The sequence below is a fragment of the Macrobrachium rosenbergii genome, chromosome 49 (genome assembly GCF_040412425.1).
Source record: "Macrobrachium rosenbergii isolate ZJJX-2024 chromosome 49, ASM4041242v1, whole genome shotgun sequence".
NCBI lineage: Eukaryota > Metazoa > Arthropoda > Malacostraca > Decapoda > Palaemonidae > Macrobrachium > Macrobrachium rosenbergii.
In genome coordinates this window covers 23,289,467-23,296,105 of record NC_089789.1, presented here as the reverse complement: position 1 = coordinate 23,296,105, position 6,639 = coordinate 23,289,467, and the positions used below count along the sequence as shown (strand labels likewise).

Below are 6,639 nucleotides of genomic sequence, written 5' to 3'. Positions count from 1 at the left end.
CATATTATACATACACACACACACACACACGCACATATATATATATTATTTCTTTAATCGATTTTTGATTTTCCCCATTTTTATATTTATTTATGTTATTATTATCTAAATCTTCAACATTATTATTTTATTATTATTTTTCATGTGGAGGGAGGGGGGGCACGCGCCCATGTGGCCCCACCCCGGATCCGCTAGTGTATGAAAGAGAAATAAACGATTACAAAAGGAAAGTTTTCTTTATCCTGAAGGAGGTTGCTGAACCCCGACTATAGATGGGTGGAGGAAAGGAGGGGCTCATCAGAGGGTATTAAGGCTGTCAGGTGGAGGAGAAGGATGTAGTGCCTCTTCACTGGGGGAAGAGGTGGGGTTTGGGGGGGGGGCTGGTTGTGGAGGGAAGGCTCCTAGCAGAAGGGAAAAGGGGTTGGGGGTGGAGGTGCGGAAGAACTTCGTACATTTTGTAAAAAGTTATTTTGCTCAAATGTTAACAAAACACACCTTTGACAGGACTTTCGGTTCTGGTGCACATCTGCGTCGACTTAATATTTGCAGATAAATTAGCATTGTAATATCCTGTCCTTCCTTCGAGCTTTCTAGTTATGCCTGTCAGTAGTAACACTCGACGACTCTTAATTAAGTTCACGAGCAATTAATCGCCCGTAAGAAGCAAATTAGGACAGACGTATTAACCTAGTTTAATCAAAGTTTATCCACAGGTGGGTCCTAATTATCAATTAGAGCTCCATGCAATCTTCTTAATGGTTTCCTCTATGCCTGACAACTTCCTCACTCATTGTAACGCGAATTATATTGTGCACTTATTAACTTCTTTCCAAAGTTCTCGGAGAGGAAGTTCTGGTGACAAATGAGAGAATGGCGACTGAACATGTCTCCACGGTCTATAAGTGGCCTCTTCAAACTGAAAATTAAAAAAGTAAGTTGTCATTTTAATTTGCTAATTCACCTCTAATCACACCTTGTAAGGTGATAACCATCTTAGTAATACTTAGTTTAATTACTGTTTTCTTCTTCTGCTAGACTTAAGAAGTCGATTGCTGCATTTGTTTTTATTGGCTCTTGTAATCTTTCCAATTTTGAATGTCAGCTCTGGCGGATCCCCTTTGATTATACGCTGTACAGAAAACTCGATTGCGCCGGAGAAACTTCGGCGCATTTTATACTAGTTTTTTTTATCTACGCGAAGATCAGCAAGGCCTCCAGTTAACTCTCAGACTTACTATTCTTTTACGTAAAAATATGTGTTGTAAGAATCTAAGAAAGCAGTCGCAAAGGGAGAAATTCCAAAACATTTGATTTAATGAAAGGCTCATTTGCCGATCCAGTCAATTATTTTTCTTTTCTGAATGCGTAGAGTAATCTTTAAGCAGGAAAAAAAGAGCAAAATGCTGGAATACTCTCTTTGATTTATTAATTACTCTATTACTTAAACAGATGACGTAAGCCTATACGTTAACGACTGAACTACTGGGTGAATCAGTGCAGACATTAACGAGGAATAAAGTAATACACTTTAACACCAACGAAAGCCTTTGGATACTAGTATGTCATCACCTCGTCCTGTGGCCATCCACTGAATAGCAATTCTTGGTTGAAAGCGATGACAATAACGCCCTTTCTGTTGTTAAAAAAATGTATTGTATTTTCCGCACTTTCTGGCATCGGCTGCACAAAATGTTCATATTTTGTTCTATTAAACTTTGTTTATAGTCATTCTACGAACACCTTTTGGCTTTTGTCATTCAAAGGTCTCTCAATTTGAGGAAAATTGAGCAATTTTATTTCTGAAAAGAATGCGTGTATCGAATGTTAACGGCATAGGCTTGGCTGGACATGAAATGCATGGCTTTGTTTCATGTTTTTCTCATTTCCTGTCGAACGCTTCATTTCACAGTATTTGGACAATTTCTTCTTTTATTATCATTCACTGGTAAATCAAACTTCCTCGGACTCGAACGCCTAAATGTGGCGGAAGAGAAACAGAGAGCATACATAGTCAAAAATGAATAACACTATAGATGAACCAAATAAAAAGAACAAATAAACATATAGGTACGTCAACAATTGTCACTGTCCATTACGAACAGTATATGAAGCAATTATAGCAGAGGATATACATCGTTACGTTCTAATCAAAGCCAGTGCAGAGTGTGTACTGTACTACAATAGTCTATTACTTGACAATAACTTGATCATTAAGACCAATGAAATCAGTGATGGCATAATTCAGAGCAATTATATTGTATGGGATCATGTTATTATCATTACTTTGGAGGCAGCGATGATGATTTAGTTTGATGTATTAATGTGTTTATAGTAAATAGGAATATTTATGCACGCAAACAAATGCATCTTAATCCCTCTCTCTAGACCTACATGCACACAAACGCACAAGCACACACGCACATATACAGTATATATATATATATATATATATATATATATATATATATATATATATATATATATATATATATATATATATATATATATATATATATATATATATATATATATATAAATATATATATATATGTATATGTATTACACAACAAATGTTTTATTTTGAATCCTGGCCAGGGCAGATGCCCTTATCAATAATAATCCCATTTGGATGTGTCATATATAATTCCCTTTGAACGCAAGTTATCTCGACGATATAGTGACTTCGATATTGAAATATTTGTGGCTTGATATTTTTGAATATCAAAATGCCATCGAGTATAAGTGACTATACACACATACATATATATATGTGTGCGTGTGTTTGTGTAAGTGTGTGTATGAGAGAGAGACAGAGACAGAGACAGAGACAGAGACCTGTGGCCACAAATAAATGTCCTGCTAATTTTACACGAATTGCTGGTTCCTATGGAATCTGGACCCTACACTAAGGAAGTCACCTTGAAATTTGATAAAAACATAGAAGAAAGTGGGGTTCCATGGTTGTCCTGCCTCAAGAGAGAAAGAGAGATATATGGAAAGATGCATTTACTCAGTTCTCTTTTAGATTCTGTATGTCATGGATTCCAAAAGAATATTTATCCTAAATAAAAGTTTTTGAACTTGAGCTCTCTCACTCCGTACTGGAAAACGTAAGTCTAGATCTTGCACTGAGGCTGATCTGTCTACCGGCACCGTTCAATGCGCCAAAGATTCCATGCTTTCGAGGCATGTAGCATTTATAATTATGTCAATGAACATTATGTGCCTTAGCTATTAAAAAAACAAACACAAAAAAATTATGGCAATTTTGTTATCCTGGCGTCTGTCTGTGGGTTTTTCTTTGTCTAGACACTGTGGCGCCTGATCTGTGAGAAGACGACTGCAAATAGACTTTACAGTTAACAGGTAAGGTTTTTCGAAAGAGAAAAAATACTTGCTGGAGAGTGGCTGAGACAAATGGAAAATAAATCAAGTTATGATGTCGACCAAGTTCTACAGAAAATGTAGATAAAAATAACCGATTCTTTTTTATAGACACGATTATTTTACAAATTAACAAGCATCCAACAGCCTTCGCCAGTACATGCTTGAAGCTTCTGAAGAGATATAAGGTATCTTTTATTATCGTCTTTGCCTCGATACGATTGAAGCGCTTACCCCCTCCCATCCATGAGATCATAAGAGGGTCCATAATATCAGAATCATTCAGAATAGCATACAGTAACTACTTCGAGTTATAAAGATAAACTTTGACTTTTTTCCATGTATGTTTTTCACGTTTTTAACCAAAAGCAGGTTGCCCTTAAAATCATTGTGTTTAATACAAACAGGTGTCCAGTACTGCACATACACACGCCCACACACACACACACATATATACAGTATATATATATATATATATATATATATATATATATATATATATATATATATATATATATATATATATAAAAAAGAATCTGTCTTTACATAAAAGCTAGTAAAATTTCACTCAGAGACAGGTGCTGATTCAAATAAACAAAGTATTTACGTAAACATAAATATATAATATATAAAAATGCATAAGTTTATAAACTTGTAAGGCTATTGATATCTTATTCTGCTCCCAAGCTAACAAATAAAATGACTGTAAACCGAAATGAGTAGAATAGAAAGTTGACGTATTAATTCATTCCTTAGGGTACGTAAATTGTATAAGTAAAGCACTAAATGTAGAGATTGAAAAAACATTTATACAAATGAATAAAGAGATGTATAGTACTTGGCTGGAAGTGACCGTGTTTATTCCTTCTTAATCCTTATCTTAGGGACGTTAACAACCTTCGATTGGGCCTGTTCACCAATGTATACATAGTAGCTCTATTAAGGCGTTTCAACGATGCGTTTTATTAACTGTAAAACAAGATTAATATAAAACGGTCAGAAGAATATCATCCCAACGGCAACAAGACATTTTCATAAACCTATTTTCAGTTACCGAACAAGTTAGAAAGAAGAGATAATATACGATTGCAAGTTCAGAGAATTTTTTTCTCAGTCGTTTCGACCACAGCTTTGTTGTTTACGAGGGCATCTGAATCCTATCTTGGATCTCTGTCTTCTACAATGCTTTCCATTTTCTCTCCCTATATAAAAGAACAATCACACACACATATATAATTTTATATATATATATATATATATATATATATATATATATATATATATATATATATATATATATATATATATATATCTTCTTTCTGTTCAACGTGCTTTTTCCCATTTTTCATATGGGGTAAGCACGATGCCTTCTTTGAAGCGACTTTTGATAGCCTCGATCGGCTGCCCTGCCTGACATCGCTTTGGCCCCGGTAACACATGTATATGTATCGCGCCAAATCCCCAGCTCCCTTTTCCCAGCAGTTGAGCGGTTAGGCCGACAGTTCGAGATTGAGGCGTCTGTTATGTTTTTTAGAAGAAATAACAAACCTATCCATTGATTACGTACATAATTTCAAAGTTTATGACCGGTTGGCTGCGGATTTGAACCCGCGACAGACTTCTTTTTCCGACCGAGCCATCGTCATATTTTATATATATATTCTTGGAGAAATATTCTACTTTATGTATATGCTGACTCTTTCTCTCTGCTCGGTATGTAAAATTTGTTGATTTGTTTTTTTTTTACATTCATGCAAATAGGAATATTCAAGGCTGAAATAACAATCCTGTGCCATTTCTGACTTTTTCTTTTCTTTATATCTAAAGACCATGCCCCAAGGGCAGCTTAGCTTCACCACGACCCCCTCACAAGACCTGGCTATTCAGCTCAGAATCTGCTCTATGTTTATAGATTAAAGGCATTGTTTACATCGTTACCCAGTGTATAAGACAGTTTTCGAGAGATATTAATATGATAAAAAGAAAATTTAGAACCGGATATTTTAGTATTTTTTAGGTCTTTGGCGCATTCAAACACCAAATAAATTGATGAAGAAAGTATAATGGGGGAGCGCCACGCACCACCCTTGCCCTATCCGAAACGCTGAGGTCTGGAAATACTGTATTCATTGGGTCCTGACTGTACAGTGCTGTAGTTCAGCCTGTTGAAAGAGATAAGGGTGACATGTGATGCAGTAACAACATCTGTTAGATTAAATATTTGTTTAGTGATGGATATGAATCTGTTACTACCACTACAGACAACTACAACAAAAATTGTAATAATTGTTTTACATGATTCGAAAATAATGATAAAGCGAGAGGAAAAGGGGATACATAAAAAAACTGGTACCCAGATTGACAAATTGTGAATGACGAATCCCCATTATTCAATCTAACATTCTAAACAACCAGTGCAGCAGCATTTTCTAATCTCTATGGCACTGAGTCTACAAAGCTGGTTGCAAGTATTTCCGGGAGAATACCATGAACCACAAGATACATATTGTAGTCTTTTTCTGTATTCAATGAAGGCGGACTTAAGAAGGTCGACAACCTCTCTCAGAATACCCGTATCCTTCAGTGATGCCCACAAAAAAGTTCCCCCGTGCCCTTGAAAGAAATTATGATGTTCCTCCGTTCCCCAGAGAAGCTGCTGCCTTTTGCTGTATATTAAGGGGAGCTTTAATTCAGGATTTTTTTTTTACTCTATTTGATTCAGATAACTGAAGTATTTATTTATTTATCAATCCTGAGCATAATGTATGGAGAAATGAATACGTATTATGATTATAAAACAAAAATGCGCTGTCTATTCTGTCAGGGTGCGGCAAAGGACCTGCACAAGCCACTCTTCTTGACTTTCAGCCATTTTTTTTTTTTGCACTTACTATCTAAATGACTTCATAATCATTAATCCGCACTTGTTGCTGTGATGCACCTCAAAAGCTAACAACTTAGATACAGTTGCCTACAAAAGATCTCGTAAGAGTGCCCTAATTTCTGCCGGTCATTGTTTTTCATCGTTTTGTTGTTTCTGAATTAACCGAACGACTTGAGGGCATCAAGACTTGGTTTCGTATCAGATTCTCGAAGTAAATAACACCATCATGACCTGTCTAAAAGTATGACTGCTTAGGCCATGGGTGCTACTTTGCATACCAATGTAAATCTTTTCAGCCCTCCATCAAAACTGACTGGTTGTTTTAACATTGCATTTTACCACCGTCACAAGTCGATAGCAACCAAAGCGTG

General features: G+C 35.9%; 1 protein-coding gene across 1 annotated transcript in view; it reads right to left on the bottom strand.

Moving 5' to 3' along the window:
• Positions 1–6,639, bottom strand: part of LOC136832162 (baculoviral IAP repeat-containing protein 7-like) — a 99,847-nt gene that overhangs the window by 43,371 nt on the left and 49,837 nt on the right. The window lies entirely within an intron of this gene.